Here is a 23,801-nt window from a genome sequence, read left to right as displayed (position 1 = left end):
TGATAGTCACAGAGAGAGAGAGAGAGAGAGAGAGAGAGAGGCGCAGAGACACAGGCAGAGGGAGAAGCAGGCTCCATGCACCGGGAGCCCGACGCGGGACTCGATCCCGGGTCTCCAGGATCGCGCCCTGGGCCAAAGGCAGGCGCCAAACCGCTGCGCCACCCAGGGATCCCTATGTTGAAATTCTAAAACAATTACTGAATCAGAACATGAAAAAACTAAGTATATATTCACATACTTGTCTATGCTTATTACCTAAAATCATGGCAGAAAGGGCATTAGCTAAAAAGATGCTGAATGCCGGTGCATAAAAGTTGCAAGGCAGGAGTGCCTGGGTGGCTCAGTTGGTTAAGTGTCTGCCTTCAGCTCAGATCATGATCCCAGGGTCCTGAGATCACATCCCATCTCCATGTCTGTCGTCAGGCTCCTTGCTCAAGGATTGGGGGGGGGGGGGTTGTCTGCTTCTCCCTCTGTCTCTTTGACCCTCCCCCTGCTTGTGCACTCTCTAATAAAATCTTTAAAGAAAAAAAAATGTTGCAAAGGAGAGAGAGTTAATACTACCAGGTCCCCAGCCACATCTTTCATTTGCTCTTCTGGTCTACCATGCATAAAAAGGGTAGAAGTACTTCTTATGAAACTGTGGTCTCTATTTACCTCTAACTTTGTCTATCCAAGATTTAAAACCTGCTGCTATTAGGAAAATCATAGGGCCTTAACTACTGGAATGAAATTCTATTTATACTCTACGTATTACTCAATTGTTTACAAAATGAATGAATAATCCTGTCCTTGGAGAAGCTTACAGCCTCTCCTAAAAAGACAACCTAACTAGTTTTGAAACTAGTTGAAAGCCATGCTTTCCCAAGCCAAATCCCAGAAAATTACTTTATATTCCCTAATCAGTATCATTCAGGAAACTCCTATCTTCCTACAATGAGAAAGAAGACCATTTGCCCCATTCTAGGAAAACAGTCTGTACCAACAATGTAGTTATCAGACAAAATATCCACAACCCAAATGGTATAATGTACGAACATCTCAGTCTTATCAAACTAATTTCAAAACAATGTTGTGGCATGTGAGACATATCTATGTCAAAAATCAAGACATCAGCTGTCTAAGAAAACAAGGAATTATTCCCACTGAACTCTAGTAGCCACAGACTAAACATTCAGATGGGAAGTAAAATGATCTGAAGAAAAGCCAAGTTGAAAAAATTTATATATTTGAGAGAGATGAATATCAGCAAAGCCCATAACTCAAAGTTCAAAGCTTTATTTTCTTTTCTTCAAAGACATAGCATTTTAAAGACAAGTTATATTCATATATTCCCAGTGTTCAAATCTTGCAGATAAAAAGTAGTCAAATACACAAAGCAGGTAAAGGTTACTTATTAATTCTTTAGGCAGTAAATTTAATCTGATACCTATGAATCAACTCTTCCTCCCTGCCCCCAGACCATACCTCCACTCATGCCTGGAAGGAAAAATTTTTTGTTAAGGTAAACATTATAAAAACAAACCAATTAAGTCAAATTCATAGAGACAGAGAGTAGAATGGTAGTTGCCAGGAGAAGTGGGGAGAAGGGAATGGGAAGTTGTTTCCATGCATACGAACTTTGGAACTTTCGGTTTGAGATGATAAAAAAGTTCTGGAGACGGATGATGGAGAAAGTTCTGTAACAATGTGAATGTGCTGAATGCCACAGAACTACACATTTCCCAACAGTGGAAACTAAATTTTATGCTATGTATATTTTACAATTAAAAAAATTAATAATCATGGGGTGCCTGGGTGGCTCAGTCGGTAAAAGGTCTACCTTCAATTCAGTTCAGGTCCTGATCTCAGGGTCCTGGGATGGACCTCTGCATCTGGCTCCCTGCTTAGCAGGGAGTCTGCTTCTCCTTCTCCCTCTGCCCCTTCCCTACTACTGCACATGCACTCTCTCTAATAAATAAGATCTTCTTTTAAAAATTAATAATCAAAAAAGACCAAAAAAAATTAATAATCAGATGGTGATCTATAAGACAAATTGAATGATGTATATCAATTGAAAGAAAACTGAAAAACTCCCAAGAATTTAGAAGGCCCTAAATAAAGAGTGCTAATCACTCTCCTGATTATAGACTAATGATCTCAGAAAAAAATAACTTCCTCAACAAGTTAAATAAATATGATACTTTTATTTAGATAACATGGATAACTTTTAAAAGTAGCTTTTGAAAAGCAATACATGGGGGATCCCTGGGTGGCTCAGCGGTTTCGCACCTGCCTTTGGCCCAGGGTGCAATCCTGGAGTCCCGGGATCGAGTCCCGCATTGGGCTCCCAGCATGGAGCCTGCTTCTCCCTCTCCTCTGCCTGTGTCTCTGCCTCTCTGCCCCCCCCCCTCTCTCTCTCTCTCTCATAAATAAATAAAAATAAATTTTAAAAAAAAGCAATACATGGGAGTGCCTGGCTGGCACAGTCGATGGAGGTGGAGCCCATGACTCTTGATCTCAAGGTAATGAGTTCAAGACTCATGGTGGGCACAGATCGTACTTAAAAAAATAAAACACAGAATCTGATTCTTTCAAAGAGCTTCTAAAAGATGTGTTCTCTCGAAATGAAACTTGGTAAAAGAAGGCTCCAATTCAGTTTAAAAGTAGTAAAAGAAAAAGAGCAAATGCCCAGTTTTCCATGAGAGAAACTGGATTGCCAGATGAGTCTACAAAACATACAGAAAGATCAAAGGAACGATGAATGGACATTGCTGATCCTGGATTTAGACAGAAAGGCATTCTTGAAAGAACTAACCATATGAATGCCCAGCCAGCCCTCATTATCAAATTAAAAGGCAGTAAGGTAAGCAAGGTACTTTAGCAGAAAGTTTTTAAACCTTTTGGCACAAAGGGGTTATTTCATGTTATGAATCTTTTTAGGAGGGGGAGGAAAGATATATTTTTGGGCAACATCTAACTCTCAGAAAAAGCAGAAAAGATTCCTAAACCTCACTTAGGAATGAAAGGAATAACAAAGTGAACACTATCCCACAAAAATATATTAAATAAACTTCCCACTTCTCTTTGCCTAACACAGGATTAAGGTGGTAGACGTTATAGGGGGTGGAGGGATGAGCCAGCTGATCCGAAGGAAAGAGTATAAGAAAAATAAATTTTATAAAAAATTTTAATAAGGAGGGTCCCTGAGACAAATAGGTTTTCGTATCTATTGACTGGCCATGTAAATATCCTAAGAACATTGTCATTAAAAGGCTTAACCCCCTTTCAATGATCTTGGCTTCTTAAAAGTGATGATTTATACTCTTCTTTCTTGGCAGGTATCCAATATGACTGATTAAAATCATTAAAGGGAGTCCTAGATTTATTGATTGGGGAAAATGTCCCAAAATTGTAAGAAGAACACTGACTATCACCTTGCAAATCACTGTGGTTATAGATTCAGTAGTTAAGGATGCCACTCTGAAGACAGCAATTAAGGGCACCCCTTTCTGCCAGGGTAGTTGACCAACTTTCAACTGTATGCTATACTTAAAACCCATCTTCAAATACAAGTTATAGAAGACATGGCTAAGAGTATATAAAAGATTAATAAATTCTTAAGGACTACGAGACAAAATAACTCAAAATCTGTGTACTCATAACAAAAGGTTATTGGCAGCTTATAACAGAACAAGCTATCTCTGTGGTTTGATAAGAAGTAGGGAAAAAAATATGGGGAAACTAAATGCAATTAATCATTCCAGAGAAGTACCAGAAATGTTAAACAAAACTCCTACTATACTGTTACTAATTCCAATAAATAAAATGAATAAAATAAAAAAGAAATTATATTCAAGCTATCAACCAATGGCAGATATTTGAACAAATATATGGAAAACTGTAAGGTCCTAAAGATACAAAAAAGTAAGGAACAGTGCCTACCTACAAGGGATTTACAATTTACTCTGTCTGTACTTCTCAGGTAAAGATGCGATTTCTTTCATCATTGCTAGTCACCTCGCAGACTATCCCTAGCTACCATTTTTGGGCATAATCATAGGCAGAATTCTGAAGCTGTTCCTCAAGATTCCTGTCCTCTTATTATTCAGTCAAACACTAATCTAGGTACTGCTGTGAAGAGATTTTACAGATGTAATTAAGGTTATTAATCAAATGACCACAGGCTATAAGGCTTATCATGTATTTATGCAGATCTGAGCTAATCATCTGAGAACTTTCCCCAGCTCTAATCAGAGAGGTGGGGTACAAAAGGAACAATAGAAATTTCCCAGCATAAGAAGGATTTTCCATGCCTTTCTGGTTCTGAAATATGGGAGCCCACATGCAAAGGACTAGAGAAATCTCTAGATGCTAAGGCTGGTTCAGCCGCAGTTCATAAACGGATGTCAACCCTACAACCACGATAACTGGAGTCTGCCTACAACCTGAATAATCCCAGGACTGGACTGTTCCCGGAGCCTCCCAACAAACAGCCCAGCCAACACCTGAATTTCAAGCTCAGGAAACTATAACAGAGAAACCAGCTGAGCTAATCTCAGCTTCTAACCGACAGAACCATGAGAAAATTAATTTGTGTTGTTTTCAGCAGGTACATTTCTGTTAATCTGTTATGGCAGTGACAGAAAAGTAATCCAAGTATTTCCATAAAAGTGCTCAGACATAACAATCCATCTCATTCTCACAACCACCCTGAAAACTTCTCTCCTTTCATTGTACAGGTGAGGAAACAGTGGAATAAAAGCATTAAGCGGGACACCTGGGTGGCTCAGCGGTTAAGCATCTGCCTTTGGCCCACAGCGTGATCCTGGAGACCCGGGATCAAGTCCCACATCAGGCTCCCTGCATGGAACCTGATTCTCTCTCTGCCTGTGTCTCTGCCTCTTTCTGTGTGTGTGTGTGTGTGTGTGTGTGTGTCTCATGAATAAACAAAATCTTAAAAAAAAAAAAAAAGCATTAAGCAACCTGCTTATGACCAGAGCAGCTGATGGCTGATTTATGCTTAAGAAAGCTAACTGGACCACAACATTTGCGTTTAAAATTTCAAGGCACCTGGGTGGTGTAGTAGGTGGAGTGTAGGGGCTCTTGGCTTTGGATCAAGTACTGATCTCAGGGTTGTGGGATCCAGCCGCCCATCAGATTCTGCACTGAGCATAGAACATGGAGTCTGCTTAGGATTCTCTCTCCTTCCTGTGCTGCTCCCTGACTAAAATAAATAAGTAAATCTTTTTTAAAAAAAAATTTTCAACTACAGGATTACTGAATTTTACTCCACATTAAAGTAACTTTGTTTTTAAAGTTCAAAAAGTACAAAGAAACTTTACACAGTTTCTAATACCAGAGGGGAAAGGCAGAGGGAGTGGGGTGCTGAGGGAGAGGGGGAAAGAGAGAATCTTAAGCAGGCTCCAAGCCTAGCCCAGAGCCCTACATGGGGCTGGATCTCACAACCCCAAGATCATGACCTGAGCCAAAAATCAAGAGTCCAAAGCTTAACCTGTGAGTCACCCAGCTAAATTTTAATGTAAATACACTTTTTTTTACTCTTAATCCAAAAATCCATTAAAATTTGGCAATATAGGAGGGAAAAGTTAAGGGGCCCCTGAGTGGCTCAGACAATTAAGCATCCGACTCATCGTTTTGGCTCAGGTCATGATCTCGTTTTGGCTCAGGTCATGATCTCAGGGTGGCGGAGTCCCGTGCTCCACAGGGAGTATGCATGGGATTCTCTCTCCTTCTCCCTCTGCCCCTTACCCCACTGGTGCTATCAATCAATCAATCAATCTTTTTAAAAAAGTTAAAGCCATATGAGAACTTTTTTAAAAGAAGAGAAAAATGAGGAACAGCTTCACTTGCACCCCAGTATCCAGACACTTAGATTCTTGTTTTAAGTGAGAAAGTAGAAAATTCTAGATAAAAGGCAATGATAATATGGAAAGAAATCAGGGGGAAAATATAAGCCAAAATTGAAATCTAATATTTATTTTATGAGGAAGACAGACACTGGGAAACAATCACCTGCTATGCCTTTATGAGATGAACAAAATTTGTTTCCTAATCTTCAAAGTGTTACTGCTAAAAACAAAAAAAAAAAAAAATGAAAAACAGGAGCACCTGGGTTGCTCAGTGGTTGAGAGCATCTACCTTCGACTCAGGTCGTGATCCCAGGGTCCTAGGATCGAGTCCCATATCAGGCTCCCCACAAGGAGCCTGATTCTCCCCCGGCCTATGTCTCTGCTTCTGTCTCTGTGTCTCTCATGAATAAATAAATAAAATCTTTTTTTAATTAATTAAATTAAAATTTAGGAAATAGATTTAAAAACAATTTGGGTTTCTATTCTTCAAGATTCAGTCAAAAACAATTTGGAAAATCAAAAATTACTACATTCCAAAATAGTAATTAGCAAAAGTAGAAATGGGAAAAATATTCTAGGGGGAAAAAATAAAGAAAATATTTAAGTAATCACATAACATACCTAAAACTCTGTTAATCCATAGCACTTTCCTCTAGTGACAATTTTTTGTGTGTAACTTTTAACCTTGAAGTCCTGATTCAAAGAAAATGAGGCAGGGACACCTGGGTGGCTCAGTGGTTGGGTGTCTCTCTTGGCTCAGGGCGTGATCCCAGAGTCCCAGGATCCAGTCCCGTATCCCGCTCCCAGCATGGAGCCTGCTTCTCCCTCTGCCTATGTGTGTGTGTGTGTGTGTGTGTGTGTGTGTGTGTGTGTGTGTGTGTCTCTGTCTTTCGTGAATAAATAAATAAAATCTTTAAAAAAAAAGGGGAAGAAGAAGAAGAAAATGAGGCAAAGATCTGGAAACGCAGAAGATCCTTGGTGGATGGGATACATTATTTCCTCTCAAAAAAACAAACAAAAACAAAAAACCCTGGATTTCCAACATGTAATGTGAATTTATGCTGTTAAATAAACACATATTTGGTGTTTTATGAATAATGTAGTCATGTTTTCACATTCAGTAATATTTTTAAAATAGCCTATTTCGATAAAGAAGATAACAATTTCAAGTCTCATAGTATTTTTTTAAAAGTTAAGATCTAGCTTAGTTAACAATTTCAAAGCAAATGTCCTATTTTTACACATCTTTATCATCATGAATTATGTATATGAATTGACATCAATCATTAATCTGCAGGTGTTCCTAATGTAAATTGTATATACCTGTTTAGATTTCTTCCAAAGGCTAGCAGCATACTAATTCGTATTTAGAAAAGTAGGTATCAAGATCTTTTTTGAGCTGAAAGATCTGCAAAACGGAACACCCTTTGAGCTGAAAGATCTGCAAAAAGGAACTCAAATATAATTTGGTCATGTTCTAATTTAAGTTGAATAGCAGTTTCATGGATGTTCATTTTATTATTTTGCTTTTAATCTTACACATTACTTATATTCTCTTATACGTACCAAATGTTATGTAGTTAAAAATTAACTGTTTGTCCTTCTCGGGTTGACTTACTTCACTCAGCATAATACCCTCCATTTCTATCCATGTTGAAGCAAATGGTGGGTATTCATCGTTTCTAATGGCTGAGTAATATTCCATTGTATACATAGACCACATCTTCTTTATCCATTCATCTTTCGATGGACACCGAGGCTCCTTCCACAGTTTGGCTATTGTGGACATTGCTGCTAGAAACATCGGGGTGCAGGTGTCCCGGCGTTTCATTGCATCTGAATCTTTGGGGTAAATCCCTAACAGTGCAATTGCTGCGTCGTAGGGCAGGTCTATTTTTTTTTTAAAGATTTATTTATGATAGACAGAGAGAGAGAGAGAGAGAGAGAGAGAGAGAGAGGGAGGCAGACACACGGGAGGAGGGAGAAGCAGGCTCCATGCCAGGAGCCCGATGCGGGACTCAATCCTGGGACTCCAGGATCGCACCCTGGGCCAAAGGCAGGCGCTAAACTGCTGAGCCACCCAGGGATTCCGGCAGTTCTATTTTTAACTCTTTGAGGAAAACACAGTTTTCCAGAATCTCTGTACCAGTTCACATTCCCACCAAAGTGTAAGAGGGTTCCCCCTTCTCCGCATCCTCTCCAACATTTGTTGTTTCCTTCCTTGTTAATTTTCCCCATTCTCACTGGTGTGAGGTGATATCTCATTGTGGTTTTGATTTGTATTTCCCTGATGGCAAGTGATGCAGAGCATTTTCTCATGTGCGTGTTGGCCAGTTGGCCAGGTCTATGTCTTCTTTGGTGAAATTTCTGTTCATGTCTTTTGCCCATTTCATGATTGGATTGTTTGTTTCTTTGCTGTTGAGTTTATTAAGTTCTTTATAGATCTTGGATACTAGCCCTGTATCTGATAGGTCATTTGCAAGTATCTTCTTCCATTCTGTACGTTGTCTTTTAGTTTTGTTGACTGTTTCTTTTGCTGTGCTGAAGCTTTTTATCTTGACTAAGTCCCAATAGTTCATTTTTGCTTTTGTTTCCCTTGCCTTCAAAGATGCCTCTTGCAAGAAGTTGCTGTGGCCAAGTTCAAAAAGGGTGTTGCCTGTGTTCTCCTCTAGGATTTTGATGGATTCTTGTCTCACGTTTAGATCTTTCATCCATTTTGAGTTTATCTTTGTGTATGGTGTAAGAGAATGGTCTAGTTTCATTCTTCTGCGTGTGGCTGTCCCATTATATGGTTTCATTCATTCGGGGAATATAAAAAATAGTGAAAGGGATTAAAGGGAAAGGAGAGAAAATGAGTGGGAAAAATCAGAGAGGGTGACAAAACATGAGAGACTCCTAACTCTGGGAAATGTACAAGGGGTAGTGGAAAGGGAAGTGGGCTGGGGGATGGGGTGACTGGGTGACAGGCACTGAGGGGGACGCTTGACAGGATGAGCACTGGGTGTTACACTATATGTTGGCAAATCGAACTCCAATAAAAAAATATACAAAAAAAATCTAACTAGTGGGGTGTCTGAGTAGCCCAGTCAGTTAAGCATACAACTCTGATTTTGGCTCAGGTCATGATCTCAGGTTGTGAGATCGAGCCCCACACTGGGCTCTGCACTAGATGCAGAGCCTGCTTAAGATTCTCTCCCCCTCTCTCTGCCTCCCCACTGCACTTCTCTCTCTCTCCCTCTCCCCCTCTAAAAAAATTTACAGCTGATTTAAGTTTTTCAAAATATAGTCCCAAACATAAAAATGCTGCAAACATTACTTCATTAATTCCTAAATTTATGTATATATCAATACCTTGGAATTAATTGGAAAAAATATTCTTTACAGACATTTCCCTATCCAGAAGGGATCATCACAATCCAGAAAATTTTTTAAAAAACCCTGAAACTAGAATTTCTCAACCAAAATAAAAACTCTAGTAAAATATACATAGAAAATACAGCTTATCCATCTGGTCATGCAAACTTTCTATTCTGACTGTAAATCTATTGCTAGAAGACACTAGGGCAATTAAAATGATGTGGGCTAATTAGAAGTTTGGGGTTGTTTGTAACTTTATGGAACAACTAGGATGGCTTTATGGCTAACCTATCCAAATGACTATCTCATCTCTAAAATCTGGTTAAGAATAAATATTACAAATCAGTCTATAGTGTGAATTGAGAGATAGTTTCTGTTTTTCTCTATGGCACTATTATTCTTGTTTCCCTCTCTTTTTTTCCCCCCTATTTGCTTTAGTGAATCACAACTGTCTTGATACATTTGCTCTAAATAACGTTATAAACTTATTATTAGAAACTTTATCTTCAAATATCCTCCTACCCTAATTTACTAGCAAAATATTTTTTAAAGCACTTGCCACATAAACAACTCATTTCTTTAGAAAGAATTCAACCTACCAAAATCTAAGACCAATTGTTAGCCCTGATTTTTTCCCCTTTCCAACAAGTGTTAAAAACAGGTGTCAAAGATAGATCCAGGTTAATCTGACCTGTCCAACTCCAGCTTAGCTTTTAACACCTTGTCATAACATCCTTATCTTTTAACAGGAAGGATTAGTATTTCTTTGTAAACAGTCCTTCAACTACACAGACCAACTTTTAAGGAAAAGTTCCCTATAAGAACATGAATTTCAGTTCTGGCAACCTGACCTAAGAAGAAAATTCTGATCAAAGAAAAGTATTATACACAGATGTTCATCATAGTACTTTTCATCTTAGAAAAACATATAAATCCAGTTAAATGTCTAAGAAGGAAAAATTACCCAAATGATATTCTTATAAATGGAATATTATGTAGCCATAAGAAAATAATGTTCACACAAGTAAATGTGCAATCACAAGGGAAATAGCACATTAAAGAAAAGGGCAATCATATTTTTTTAAACTACATAGAAAAAAATTAGAATGTACACTTGGTTTTTTAAATTTTTTCATATCTTTTTTTAAATGGTCTACAATGTACAACTATTTCATCTCTAATACAACAATTATTTTCCTATTGTTCATACTTTAAAATATGTTACTGTCAAACCATAGAAAGTAAAAATAAAAATAGGGGCACCTGGGTGGCTCAGTCAATTAAGCATCCAACTCTTGATTTCAGCTCAGGTCATGATCTCACAGTTGTGAGACTGAGCCCCACACTGAGTTCCACACTGAGCATGGAGTCTGCTTGGGATTCTCTCTCTCTCTCTCTCTCTCTCTCCCCCTCTGCTCCTCCGTCTCTCTCTCTTAAAAAATAAAAATCAAAATAATGCTGCTGTCATCTTAACACTTAGTCCCCATGGAGGCCATACCCTCTCCCTTACTTTTCTAGAAAACATACTTCCAACACACTTGACCACCTGAAACACAGAAGAAAAATTTTCAGATTCTACTACAGCCTCAATCTTTTGGAAGATACGCTTGGGAAAGTGCTCATTTATTATCTGAAGACTAAAATTAATTTGGCTATCAGCTATCATCATAGTAGATAAACACAATTTGACTTCCTGGAAATCCCTGGGAATTCTTTTTCCCACCTGTGTCAGATCCTAGGGGATTTTCACTGCTGTGGATGATGTCTATGATCTCTCACATCATCTAAAGAGATAATAGCCATTTGGTTACATCTCTTCCCATTCCTCAGGGAAGATCAGATTTATGCACTGATCCAGAAAGCTTAAAAGATGTCCATTTTTTCTCTTTTTAATCTTCAACTACATAAAGGTTAAACTTAAAATTAAGAAAAACTGGGTCATCATTTAAGAAATAGACAAACAATTCCTTGAAGTATTTGGTTTTATATCTCTAAACTTTTTCCTAGCCTCAAAATCATATTTTAATGATATTTCCCAGATAAATTCAACTGCCTGAAGTTTTCTTTGAAACTATTCAAGACCAAAAATATCAATATCACTTGCTGCAATTTTAACATTTTCAGATTGCCCATTATAAAGGTTTAAAAAAAATGGTGACAGTTAAAAAATATTTTCAAATCAGCTCTCGATTTTTATTCTTCAAACAGGCAAGCTTTCCTGAATGTTCCATGAAAATTTCCTCAATATTAAACTCTTGCCTTCACAGATTTGTGTGTCATCCTTGTGCAGGGGCCATGCTAATCTTCTCTGTATCATTCCAATCTTTAGTCTATGTACTGCCGAAGCAAACACAAACTCTTCTCCAAAAACAATGAAGTTGGACCTGAATTGATTTTAATAACCACAAAAAAATCATTTAATTTTTTTACAGGTTACCATTCAAGGGTGTAATTATTTTATTAGTTTTATAGATACCAAAGAGATCTTTCCAGAGGGAAAAAAAAATAATCCCACAGTTGTACTCCACACATATGCAAAATGATTCTTCTTCTTCTGGGGTAACTGGCATCTCAATGAGAGGCTGGCTTTTAAACTACACCACTTTCAAAAATTTTAAAACATAATATACTTACATAATATAGTTGAATGGGAAATGCCTATACTTAATTCCAGCCAAACTATTAGCAAGCTACTTAATTAATGGGAGAGTCTACCACTATCTTTTTGTCTGGAAGACAAAAACTGGGCATATGTTTAAAAAAAATCATTTTCCTCTGTATCTACTACACTTCTTGTAAAATGTTGAATACTATGAGAAACCAAACCAAAAATTACATTCAGGAAAGTCTTCTAACTTGCTTTTCAGAGTATGTTCTACAAACCTGAGAACTTACCAGAAATAAAAATCCCAAATAACATAAAGTAAAATAAAATAAAATAAATAAAAATCTCAGACCCTACCCCAAACCTATTGAATCACAACCTACATTCACCAACAAGATGCCTAGGTTGGGGCACCAGGGTGGCTCAGTAGGCTAAGCATGTGCCTTAACCTCAGGTCATGATTTCAGGGTCCTGGGATGGAGTCCTGCATGGGGCTTCCTGCTCAGCGGGGAATCTGCTTCTCCCTCTCCCTCCGCCCCTCCACCCCACTCATGCTGTCTCTAGCACTCTCTCTCTCTCTCTCCAATAAATAAATAAAATCTTTATTTTTTTAAAAAGGGGGTTGCCTAGGTCATTTGCACATTATTTTGAGAAGCACTAGTCCAGAGTTTAAGGTAAAAGGCAGAATAAACCATCTCTTACTTCCCCATTCTCAGTTGTGCAAAGCTACACAAAATCAAGTTACCAATGAATAAATCATTCCTAGAGATTTTTGGTAAATATTTTCATTAAATCAAGCCTTTCCACAAAGGTAAAAAAAAAACATGCATGTGGCTGATGCCTCGTGCCTATTAACAGCATCTTCGCTGCACTACCAGAGCTATATATTTTTTAATAACACTTTGAAAATAGGGACATCTGTTCTCCATTCTCTATTAAGAAAGAATTCTTGCTAAAGAATTTTCCTCTCCATTTCAAAAACATAATGGATCTTATGGATGAAATCTATTTCCAATTGTTCCAGGTTAAAACAGTTAAAAAGGTTAAAGAATTTTAATTTAAGGATCCTAATTTGACCAATTTTAGGAAGCATTTATTCACTGTACAAATGAGCTAACTATGTATATTTGAGACAAATACATGGCCCCTATCATAGTCCCTGGACTCACTGCAGACCATATGTCATACCTGTAACAGAGTGTCTTCATGTTTTCAAGAAGGATTTTCATAAGAAAATATCAAATCATAGACTACTGGGACTTTGTAATATAATTTGACTCACAAAAGTATAATTTATAGAACTTTCCAGAGGTGGATCTGAAGTGTAACATGGTACACCTGTACTGACCTGTGCTCTGTTAGTCTACAGATTTTTAAACAAGATGCTTCTTTAAGGACTTTGACTACAGCCTACCAGAAAAGTGCTCTGGGAATAACTTTATCCCTCTACAATCATAGCCTTGTTCTAAACAGAGCCCTTAAGTAAATTAAATCTTAAGAAAAACACACTTTTTTGTTTGTAAAGAAAGAAACATTTCCTGAATGCCAGAGAATGTTTCCTTGAGAAACTGTTTATGTTACTGTGCTGAAAAGGTGTTTATGTTGCTATAAACACCTTCCTTGTAAGAGGGGATGGAGAGTCTCCCTATTGTTTACATTGCAATCAGCCCTGATTCTGAAAAGATCTACCCTTATTCCTCATGCCTGGACTGACTCACTGCATTGTGCCAATTAGATCACTCACAAAGATATTCTGTATTTGTTTAGCATAATCGACCCATCACATAAGAACAGGGGACTATGGGTTCATAACAAGTACTACAAATTAATTAGCCATTAATTAGCAGGTTGTGGTGGTTTATGCTGTGTCAAATTTGTTAAGCACAAACTATATTTCCTGGAATCTCTTCCCTGCATAGTTTTGGCTTAAAGTTGACCAAAAGTAGAATTTGCACAGATCTGGACAGATCTGTATGGTCTTGGAAGACATTACTCTCTGAAAGTTGTTATGGTTAGTACAGTGACAAGACATAGCTCTGTGGGTGGGTTCAAACTTACCTTTGCTCTTCTCAGATCCCTATCCACCTTTCCAACCAGTCCTACATGTAATGTAGGCCAACAGAAACTCCAGGCCCACCAACAGATACAAACAGGTAGTAGTTACACAGAGGCACAGGCTTCCACGGCCCCTAACCCATGAGCTTTGTCTCACCCTTGGCTTCTCTGACTGGTTGAAGACTCTACTTATCCTCCAGTTTGCCTCCTGGTCCTTCATTTCCCAAGCTCCTAGATTAATCTTTAAGGCTTAATTTCTATAAGAAATCCCTTATTCTATAACCCACTAACTATGGTCTTCTGTGATTAAACCCCAAATGATTCTAAAATTTGGTTTACTTGTTGGCTCTAGATTTAAAGGGTCTCTTGCCATTAAAGACATGGCAAGTAAGTGGCAAAAGCAAACTGTGCCAGTTCACACTCGGCTGATGAGTATTAGTAGAATAGAGCCTGGAGTTTAAGCCCCCATCTTAACCCTAATTTTTCCCATATAAGTTTTCTCTTTTTATTCTGGCTTGAGACATAATTGACATATTTAAAAAATCACAAATGTAATGTGCATCATTTGATGTTTTGACATAAATATACACCAAGCAAACCATCACCACAGTCAAGATTATGAACATATCCATCAACCCTAAATATTTTTTCATAGCTTCCTAAAATCTTTCACCTCCCTGCCCTGCCCTATCTCCCAGAATCACTGATTGTCACTGTCACTATAATTACTTTGCATTTTTCTAAAATTTGATATGTCTAAAATTTATATATATGTACTCTTTTGGGGAGAGGGCTGGCTTCTTTTATGCAATATAATTATTTAATTAAGTTTCATCCATATTATTGTAAATATTGATAGCTGATTCCTTTTTATTGCTGTGTAGTATTTTATTATACCACAATTTGTTTACCCATCTACCTGTTGGTGGACATCTGGGTTACTTCCAGTTTACAAACCATGCCCTTAGCAACATTAGTATAAAGTCTTTCTATGGAGGTATGCTTTCAACTCTCTTGGATTTGTAAATAGCTATGTATAGAACAATCAGATGGTTGTATGCTTAATGTTTTAAGAAAATGAAAAAATGTCTTTGAAAGGGATTTTACCATTTTAGGTACTGACCAGCAATGTATGAGTTCCAGTTGCTCCATATCCTCATCAACATTTGGTATGGTCATTCTGTTTAATTTTTGCCATTCTAAGCATAGTATAGTATCTCGTAGTTTTAATTTGTATTTTCCTAAAACTACCAATACTGAGCATCATTTCATATGCTTCTCTGATATGTATCTCCTTTCTTGAAATCTTCAAATAATTTGCCTATTTTTAAATGGGGTTGTCTTATTATTGAGTTGTATATTCCTTATATATTTTAGATTCAAGTCCTTTGTCAGCTATATGTTTGGCAGATATTTTCTCCCAGCCTGTGGCTTATCTTTTCATCTCCATAACTTTTGAAGATCAACACTTCTTCACTGCCCCTATGTAAACTTCAGACACCACAAGTTTCCTAGGGTTGCCACAACAAAGTATCAGAAACTGATTGCCTTGAGACAATAAAAATCTAATCCTTCATGCTAGAAGACAGAAGTCAAGGCAATCAAGGTGTTGGCAGGGCCAACCCCCTTTGAACACTTTAAGAGAGAGGTCTTCTTCACTCTTTTTGCTTCTGGCTTCCAGTGGTTGCAGGTACTCTCACATTCCTTAGTTGTGGTGGCCTAACTCCAATCTCTGTCTTGTCTTCTCATAGCTTTCTTCCTTGTGTCTCTCCTGACCTTCACAATGCCTCCTTATGAAGACATGAGTCATTGGATATAGGGCTCACACTAATCCACTATGATCTCTACAAAATACCCTATTTCCAAATAAGGAAATCTTTTGTCAAAGGACAAATTCAACCCATAAAAGGTACTATATTTTAATATTTATTTTTTTATTTTAATATTTTAAAAAGCACACAGAACAATAAATTATTCAACATAAATTCTGGCCTCCTTGACAACAGCCTGGTTTTGCCTCATTCACTCTTCCCATAGAGATATCCCAAAACTCATCTGCAGAATTTCTTGTCCATGGCTTTACTTCCCCCAAAACAGATTCTTTAGATAGAGTCAGTTTAAGTATCTACTCTTGGCTAGCCCTTCTTTATCAACTATTAGGTAAAGCTATGTGAAGAGGAAAATATTTTTGTTACATGATTTTCTCTTTTATGATCTCCCTTCCCTGGCCTACACCCAACTAGGGCATGAAAGTTTGGGGCAACAGTGTTAGGGCAATGATGATTCTTTATCTGCACTAAGAAAGGTTTCTAGTTCCAGCCCCGTCTTCCTTCAATACTCCGTAGAAGAAAATAGAAAATGCTTCTCCAAAAAAACATGTTCTAATAATCAGCTGCTGAATAAACACCCCAAACACAATTTCAAAGGACAACAACCAGGACGCTTGGGTGGCTCAGCAGTAAACCATCTGCCTTCAGCTCAGGGCATGATCCGGGGTCCCAGGATCAAGTCCTGCATCAGGCTCCTCCTGGGGAGCCTGCCTATCCCTCTGCCTTCTCTCTGAGTCATGAATAAATATATAAATTCTTAAAAATAATAATAAATAATAAAAGGACAACAGCCATCTTACTATCTTTCATGGTTTCTGGGTCAGAAATTCAGGAAGGCTTAGCTGAGTAGTTTGGGCTCAGAATTTCTTATTTGGCTGCAGTCAGACAGTAGCTGGAAAGGCTGAGTTGGAGCAGAAGACTGGCTGGACATCTCTCTTAATGCAGTTAGTTTTCTCAGGGCCTTTCCATGTGGTCTTGCCTCACAACTTGATGGCCTCAGGATAAATGGACTACTCACATGGTGGCTGCAGGTTTCGCAACCAAGCATTACATTCCAACCAACAAAGAGGAAGCCACATAGTCTTTATGATCTAGCTTCAGAAATCACCTAGAATCATTTCTGCAGTTCTCTGTAGGCTGGAATAGTCACAAAAGACCACTCAGCTTCAAAGGGAAGAAACATCACCCCCACTTCTTGATAGGAGTATCAAAATCAAATTGTAAGAACATGTAAAATGAGAGACAATGTTGTGGAAATACTTGTAAAATATAATTTACCCCAGAACATATCCACCCGGGACTGCAAGAACAGGGGACTGCACCATACAAATTAAATGACAAAGTATATACTAAAATCGCTGGGGCTCGAAGTTTTGCCCATTCTTGTTTCTGCCAATACTCTTCTTTCTTGACTACTTACAGTCCAGCATATACCACTGATTCAGGTACTCTGTTATAAAAAGTGAAGGCAGAAAAATTACTTACCCTAGGTCACATAGAGAACCTGATGGCAATCACTTCATTCTCAACTGGGTTCTTTACAAGCCCTTCCACTCCACCATTCTTCCTTATAATCAGCGCCTAGAAACCTAGGTACTATTCCAGCCCTAACAATACTCAATAAGAACTATTTATAATTCAGAGTTTCAAATCATTCTTTCACTGGTTTCAAGTTAATTTTTCATTGAAACACACACACATATTTTCCCTAGCCAAAGGTGAATATGTTTTGGATAACTCACCAATTATGCTTCTTGGTATCTATTCACTAATTTGAGTGCCAAGGAATTGTGATATTTCCCTTTCTACTTCCATAAATCATGATAAACCACAAATCTTCGTTCAAATATACCATTTACAGGTACTTCATTTACTTTAAGATTCACTCATTCTCTATAAAAAGTGATGGAAAATAAACTAAACTCCATACAATAAATATTTATGGAACACAACTGCATGCCAGGCCTTCTGCTATGTGCTAGAAGACAAAGATGAGCAAGACACAGTCTCCTGCTTCTTACATAGCTAAGCATCTAACCATGAAGGCAAATTTACCAAAAACCATAATATAACCACACCACAGGCAGCCTTCATTAAGGCTTAGGAGACTCAGTTAACATCACACCCAAAAGAGATTACCTCTAAGGAAAAGTAGGTAAGTACTTGCCAAGAAGAAAATGAAAGGCATCCATTGTAGGCAAAATGGAAAAGCATAAGCGAACAACCCAGGGTAGAGAGAATACACGGCCTGATGAGGAACTACAAGTGAACATGAAGTATGGTTGTAGGTATCTGGCTATGTGTGACCAGCCATGAGGCTAATAAAGTAGCAAGTGCCAGCCTGTGATGTTCTTTACAGAGTACTGTAAGGAGCTAAATTCTATAGGTAACAGACAGCCATCAAATACTTTTTAAGAGGCAGAAAAAGGGATCCCTGGGTGGTGCAGCGGTTTGGCGCCTGCCTTTAGCCCAGGGCGCGATCCTGGTGACCCGGGATCAAATCCCATGTCGGGCTCCCGGTGCATGGAGCCTGCTTCTCCCTCTGCCTATGTCTCTGCCTCTCTCTCTCTTTCTGTGTGTGTGACTATCATAAATTAAAAAAAAAAAAAAAAAAAAAGAGGCAGAAAAACTTGAGGAGACTTGTGTTTTTAGAACGGTAACTGGCCACAGTGGGGGGGGGGGGTGTGGAAATGATTTGAAGAAAGGGAGCCTGCTAGTAGGAAAAACTACTAATTTGGATAAAAGGAAACAATGGACCAAAAAAGAGAGTAAACAAAACAGGTACAAGAACATCCAATCTGGTGACTGAGATACATTGGAACAGGGCTGGCTGGCGGGCCAGAGGTAAGAATCAAAGTATCCTGTCAGAATGAGAAGCTACAGAAGTTGGAGAGAAGCATGTGTCAAAGTCAAATAGGCTAAGAGAAGAAATAAACCAAGACGACAGTGATTTTAAACTTACTTTCTGCAGGAAGCTTGGTTAATTACAGAACAATATCACAAATGGCATACTAAGTGATAGAATGTGAGCTAAGGACATCATCACCAGCCCAAGGAGTGTCGACTTTTCATCCTCGTGATCATCTTATCCCCTTCATAAACCGTTTTTCTCTCCTATGACAAAACTGGAAGGCAGAAACCAGAGCACCTGAGATGTCAGGGAACAAGAAACTTTAAAAACACAGTTGTAAAGAGAAATAACAAAATAAATAAGGCATCTGTACAAAGTACACATATATAACAGCAAAAGTTAACAATGGACAGACGATAAAATTTTGAAAAGGTTAGCCCGTAAGCTCTAAAATAAAACCTTTCCTGTTGCAGTCATTCCTCATTAGCTCTTACCTTGGCTGTGGCACTGCTTCCTCTGCCTCACTGGAAGATGCCTTAAAAGGTCCGTGGTGAAATGCACTTCCCTTACTACAGATAAGAAATGGGCTTATTTGCACCAACTCTAGGTCAATTTTTTCTCTTCTCCTCTGTTTCTACATCCTCACCTTGGGAGGCTTATATTACAGGTTAGCACTATGCCTGGCATGTAACATTAGAATATCTGCAAGCATAAAGGCTCACATTAGCTACTAGCATTAGATGCCACCTATGCCTGACCCCAGCTTGGCCACTTCTCAGCTCTTTTTACGTGAGCAGTAATGTCCTTCATGGTCCATCTTCACATTCCCAAAGAAAGCAAGGGAAACTTGCATTTCTGTTTGGCCATCTCTGAAAAATGAGGGGCAGGGTTCACTATTCCAAAGTCACCTGCCTTACTTATACAAGGAGGAGAAGCTGGGGAGCATTCTGGGCCACGGTTAGACTGCTGGCGCTCCCTTGCTTCTACAGCCGTCCGTCCTGCACATAGTTTCCAGAGCCATAACCATCGGGTAAATACTATTTTTTTTAACTTTTAAATATTAAACAACCATACAAAGCCAGTCTTCAGTGAAACATGTTGTTGGTATAAGGATACAGATTTCTGGCTTTGAACCACTTCCAGTTATTATGCATTCCAAATCACATGCCAAAATTTTAATGAACTTTCAAATTTACATTTATGAAAACAGACCTTGGCACACATAAATGGGCTATTTTGCCATATCACTTTTCAAAAGGTGCCTCGTAGCTAAAATGATTCTGAGCTGTCTTCCATCATTCAAGATGAACTCTACAAAAGAACTAAGTGTTCTTACTTTTACACTAATTTATTCTACATTGGTTTTGCTCAGCATATGGTAAGCATATGGGAAAGAGAAGTGTATCTGGAAGCTGTTAGAACTGCATGTAATCAAAATTTACCAGTAGAAACCTAATTTGATTAATTGAAAATTAAAGTAGCACTTAATCACTTGCTATTTAAGAGAGAGGGGGAACATCCCTTAAATGTGAATCCTTCACAAACACATAAAATTAATTTTCTTTGTTACAAATCAATACTCACTATTCAATTAGCAGTAGCAAGAGTGCAAGGCACCCCTAAAATCTTCAACAGGGTAGACCCTGGTTTAATGCTAGAGTGAAGAGTAGATTTTAAGGACAGTATCTACTTTTGGCAAAGAGCTCTATTTCTTAAAACATCCCTGCAGAAGCTAAATGATCTTTAAAGGGGGCGGGGGGAAGGGGACAAGCAGAGTTCAGGTCAAGTTTTCCACCCATCCTTATCTCTAAATTTGAGTGCTTATATACAGACTATAAATTTATATAATCTGTTAGTTCAGCATCTTCACCTACCCACCTCTTACCTTACAAGGTTCCTTACGAGGTTCCAAAAGAACATCAGCCTCTGATGAAAACTGGTATTCTGAGGGAATATTTCTTAAGCCTAAAATTGCCTGGTCCAAGTGACTGGGCCTATGCTCAAAACTTCTATTATTTTTTTTTAATGACAATGGTATCACTATAAAAAGATATTTATAGAAAGATCAAATATTACATAACCTTTCTAAGCTTGCTTTAAAAACCAGACCCTTACGTGTTTCCTCCTTCCTTCTCAACCTCTGGTATAACACAGTAATCAAAACCAAAATTAATCTCATGTTCAAAGCTAGCGGATGATTTCTCAGGATTACCCAATTTCCTCCTGCCCATGCATGCAAGACTTTGCTTACTAACTATAGCAAGTTCATTGTCTTCTTCAAAGGCAGAGCGGCAGTATTAGAAGAAAATTAACCAATCACATAATACTATGCAGCCTATTCCCAAAATGGAAACACATACATACACACAAAACTCTCAAGCAAAACAATAGATAAGTCAACAGGCTCAACATTTTATTTTTTTAAGATTTTTATTTATTTATTCATTCATGAAAGACAGAAAGAGAGAGAGAGAGAGAGAGAGAGAGAGAGAGAGACAGAGACAGAGACAGAGACAGAGACAGGCAGAGACACAGGCTGAGGGAGAAGCAGGCTCCATGCTGGGAGCCTGATGTGGGACTCGATCCCAGGACTCCAGGATCAGGCCCTGGGCCGAAGGCAGGCACTAAACTGCTGAACCACCCAGGGAGCCCCTCCATTTCTTTATTTTAAATGTTAAAATCAAAATAAAACTAAACTAAAAGGAAAAATATATTTTACGGGATGTCTGGGTGGTTCAGGTCATGATCTCAGGGTCCTGGGATCAAGTCCCACATTGGGCTCCCCATTGGAAGACTGCTTCTCCCTCTGCCTATGTCTCTGCCTGTCTCTGTGTGTCTCTCATGAATAAATAAAATCTTTAAAAAATAAAAGTACATTTGACAACAATATATCAATCCAAATGAAGTGTGCCTAATAGCCAGGCCAAGCATTAAAATATAACACATCAAAAAAGAATAGAAGAAAGCAAGCAGCTTATTTGAGGAGAGAAGTAGGCATACTAAAGCTGGAAATTAATTAGGAACATTAAGATATTCAAATTTACATTCCCTGCTGCTTAAACACAATAAATTATTTTAGGCTCTCCTATTGACCAGAATCACAGTACCATGCTTTCAAGATTGCTTTAAATTTAAAATATTTTCAACTTCCCTGTCATAAAGTCCATTAGTATTGGTCTCACAAAACCCCAGGTAAATGCAAAACCCACAGAAGGCTTGAAATGCACAAGTAATAATGACAACAGATCTATTCCCTTACCTTTCCCCACATTCCACCCTGCCTGCTTTATAAAGGAAAATGTCTTCAGTCTTATCAGTTTCCTTTCACAAACACTCTGCTTCGTGTATCCTCAGGAGGACCATCCACTAAAGGCAGAATGAAAGTGTTTACAGATGGTAGAAAGAGATAGGGGAGGATACTACCCCAGAGCCAACACTATCATCCCAGGATCTAGAGACCTAAAGAGAAGAAATTCTAGTCAACAAAACCCCAGTCATGGTTTTAGAGAGGAACTGAAAGTAAATCTTGGAGGTAAAGAATGAAGAAGACAAAAGATAGTTAAAGATTCAGGCAATAAGGAAGGATTGGACAGATAAGCACAAACTACTGCTTTACAAAGTCCGACTCCATGCAATTCAAGTTTATAGAAACTAGCCTCTTGAATTAGAATAAAACAAAAGGTATTAAATTTTCCTAAAAAAAAATTTTAACCCAGATGGCAAACTCTATCTGTCATGGTCATTAAAGTAAGTATAAAACAAATATATAGACCCCATAGGGCCAGCTTTAAAAAAAAAAAATGGCCAAGGATCCCAATTTTACTGTACTCAAATCATTTCTAATTTATGGCATCACTAGTTCATACAACTGTCAACTCTATAGCCCCAAGGGAATTAGCAACCAAGAGAACATGTTACATGATTTCATTTCAAATAGTTTCATTTTAAAAGTTGGGTGATTTTGTGTTTAGAGAGGGGGTGGTGAAGACAGGACAAGGAATTACAAGCCAAAATAAACCAATGGGAATTTTAAGAGCTAGGGCTCTTCTCTTTCCATGCAGAAGAGGTAACTTGTATTGAGCTCCCTCTTTTCCCTAGTATACATAGTGCCCACACAGTTTATATTTTGTGAAGATCTAAATGAACACCAACTTTGCTTAGATTTGTCAAACTCTCCCCATTCAGAGTCCAGATTGGGTCCTGTTAACATCTGGTAGTACAATCACTGAAGCCTACCTAAGCTGGTGATCTATTTTTTTTAGCATGTTCACTATAGGCAGTATACCCATTAAAATGTGGGTATACAGTAAAATATACGGAAAGGTATATTTACTCGGCTTCAATCAGATGAATACAGTGGGAAGAAGTGTTTACTATATTTTTAAATCATCTTTATCTCTGGATAAAAGTGGTTATCACACTCTGTTAGGACCTAGTCTGAGTCATTAAAGCACCCTTATTGAAGGGTTGTTTCTTTTCTTCCTTGCTTTTTCTCCTGAGACAAGGATTCATTAATATCTGCACTTAAGGATTTTGGTTGTTTTAAGCATAAATAACTGAACTGCTGTGTGATACCATGTTAAAAACAGCTCACCATGGCAAGCCAGAATTACTTCTGTACGTACACATCAATGCCTCTTTCACTAGCAAAAGAACTTGTATCTTATATTCACAGACATCTTTGAAAACAGATTACAATTGTTTTATTAATACCACAGATTTTTGTTTTATATTCTGCCAAGTAATTTAAGTAACTTTTATTGTAAAAATAGTTGTATCCATCAGAGCACAGTACAATAGCCTGAATACAGAATTTTAAAAACAAAATTTGAATCTGATATGAACTACTTACAAAGCTGACTTCTTTGAAGATTGGGGTCATCAACAATACTGCACATTTATCCCAGGTAAATTACAAGAATCAGATGTGAAAATGTTTTATATTCTCAAAATTCCTACACAAAATCATAAAGGAACGGACTGACAGATTTTATTATATAAATATTTAATAATTCTGTAGGACAAGACAAAGGCACCACTATCAAGTGAGTAACTCTAAGAAGATTGCTGAACATATCTAAGGAGTAATACCTTTAAAGAACTCCAACAATTGGATATGCAGAAGAATGCAAGGGGAAAAAATGAGCAAGGAATAGAAGAAATACTAATAAATGAAAAACAAATGAAATGGTAGTCAACCTCACTGGAAAGCACAGAAATGAAAATAAGAGATGAATTTTGCCCAAAAAAATGGT

At 37.9% G+C, this 23,801-nt stretch overlaps 1 protein-coding gene and 1 non-coding gene across 2 annotated transcripts in view; both read right to left on the bottom strand.

The window, feature by feature from the left end:
* MLLT3 (MLLT3 super elongation complex subunit) overlaps window positions 1–23,801 on the bottom strand; it is a 279,749-nt gene that overhangs the window by 156,936 nt on the left and 99,012 nt on the right. The window lies entirely within an intron of this gene.
* On the bottom strand, window positions 11,452–11,557 carry LOC129495352 (U6 spliceosomal RNA). The gene has a single exon (XR_008661510.1). It is a non-coding gene; the product is annotated as a U6 spliceosomal RNA (small nuclear RNA).

This window comes from Nyctereutes procyonoides, unplaced genomic scaffold (assembly GCF_905146905.1).
Source record: "Nyctereutes procyonoides isolate TBG_1078 unplaced genomic scaffold, NYPRO_anot_genome, whole genome shotgun sequence".
In the NCBI taxonomy this organism is placed as follows: Eukaryota; Metazoa; Chordata; class Mammalia; order Carnivora; family Canidae; genus Nyctereutes; species Nyctereutes procyonoides.
The sequence above is the reverse complement of the archived record's forward strand: the minus strand, read 5'-3'. Positions and strand labels throughout refer to the sequence as shown.